The sequence below is a fragment of the Crocodylus siamensis genome, chromosome 10 (genome assembly GCF_052110815.1).
Source record: "Crocodylus siamensis isolate JL-2025a chromosome 10, ASM5211081v1, whole genome shotgun sequence".
Classification (NCBI taxonomy): Eukaryota; Metazoa; Chordata; order Crocodylia; family Crocodylidae; genus Crocodylus; species Crocodylus siamensis.
In genome coordinates, this window is record NC_143404.1 from 20,386,253 (window position 1) to 20,388,573 (window position 2,321).

A 2,321-nucleotide genomic window follows, 5' to 3' on the forward strand; every position below is an offset into this window, starting at 1 on the left:
TATTTTACACCACTGTTTACCATTTACATGCCAACAGTGAACCTGAGAAAGTTTAATTAATCCTACTTCTGAATAAGAAATCAAGACTGGTGCCTCATCCTGCTAGGTGCTGTTATACTCATAGGCTATATCTACCCTGCAATCAGAGTGATTGCTTAATGTGGAGACCAAACCAAGCTCAGTCTATTTAGCTTGAGCACCATAGCAATAAATACACGTTGCCATGGGCTTCCCTGTGGGTTGTGCCAGTCTGCTGGAGACCCTGGGCACTGAAGCAGGCAAGTCAATAGGTTTCCTGAGCTTAGCAGCCCATTAGGTTAGCAGGATAAAGACATGCTCATTTCTGTAGCCAATGGCACAGAAGGGAATGATGTGGCTACTGGCTAGCATCACATCCAGCCAGCTTTGATTTCACCATCCCTAATGACCAGGTATCCAGTTTTCAATTTACTAAGGGTAGGATTTGGCACAAGTTCAGCATGAGGCTCAGCTCACCCCTCTGGATCATAGCAAAATATCTTAACCACTCTGCTACCACACCACAGTCAGACAGTCCGTGCCAAATTTTGTACCTTCATATCTTCTCCACTACCCAAACTAGCTAAATTAAAGCTACCTCAGGGGTGCCTATATATACTGATGTCACATCTCCTGATCGCTATTTAGACTTTCCCATAAGAAGAGACTGTCCCTGCCCTACAGAAATTACTATCTAAATAGACAAGACAGACAGGACAAAAGGTGGGAAACAGAAACCACAGAACTGAGAGAAATTATCCAGGATCCCAATGAAGCAGGGTAAATGTGAGAAATAAATGTTCAGCAGCCAAGGCAAAAAAAATCCAGCTTTTAAAGCATTTGTGACTTCCTGTGTCAGTGAAGGGGCAAGGTGACTGAGGCTAAGTGATTTCAATCTAATCAGGGAAAGGAAGTTCATAAAATAATTGAGTGGGCTTTTTCTCACTCCAGTAATCTCTTGACATGTTTTCACTGCATTATTGTAAGTGCTTTAAAGAAAATCTTTTCGCCACCAGCACTTCCTTATTGTCAATTGCTGTTATTAAGTGGCATGCAAACATCTGTCATGCACTTTCTGAAATAAAGTTAACCAGAGCTTTTGTTTACAAAATGTGTCCTTCAAAACAGGGTCCCAGCAGTAATTTGTATTCACTGCAGTCTTATTAAAAATAACCCTTTTATTTTAAACACAGTACATTTTGTAACAGCAAAGCCAATATACCGTAACCCCCAGTACTGCAGACAACAGCTGTAGGATATAATTTAATGGTGAAAAGCAGAGAATGGTGTTTGGGCAGTTTCATGCCTAGGTAATCTTTCATTTTTCATTTTTAATCATAGTAGTCTGTAAAGCTTCAGGACCTTCCTGTACCTGCTAACCCAAAACTACACAAAACAGGAGAGCATAATTTTCTGTGTTAAAGGTGATTTGTGCTTTACTGATACAACAGCAAAGTGCAAATCACTTGTTATTCAAACTGTTTATAGGGTACCATCAAAATATATATCAACAATATGCAAGCAAACAACAAGACCTTGCAGGGAAGACCCCCACAGGCTAAGACATGGATAAAGTAAAACAGCATTTCTGCATCTTGACTGCCTTTTAAGGAGTACTGAGAATGCCTTCAGTCCCCATTAACTTCTGCTGGAGTTGAGGACACTCAGTACATATCAAGACTATGAAGCCATTGATATGGCTAGTGCAATACAATATAGAGCACGCTTATAGAACTTACCACAGGGTTTGATTTTATCATTTGATACTTCCCCCACCCCAGATTTACAGGAGAAAACTTGGCACCAGACGAGAACTAGCTCATGCACAATGCTATTTCATGTTTTAATACTACGTCTGTCTATCAACAGGGAATTTTCGAATGTCACATATTCAACCCTACAAAGCAGGAGATCATTAGTTCTGTAAAATAGCATGTGATTCATTTTGATTACAAAATAAACTACAAGACATTTATTTAGTGAATGGAAGTCCTAGGGTGCTAGATCATTTTGTACTGCAATTGCTTTTTCTCCACATCCCACTGAGTCTATTTTTCTCAGATAATGAAAGTGTTTTCTTCAAAGGTTTCCAATCCAGATTTCTATGTGGCAAATGCTTTAATTAAGATTGATATATTCCATTTGTTTAGCTTTGAAGCTTGAATTTGGAAGTTTTAACTTAAACTGCATTGCCCTCTAGTGCTGCTATGTGTCAGGGCTCCTGTGATGTCATTAGAACAGCCAGTGTAAGCAAAGACAGCCACTCCATGCAGAGCTGCCTAAATGCTTGCAAACCTTCTTGG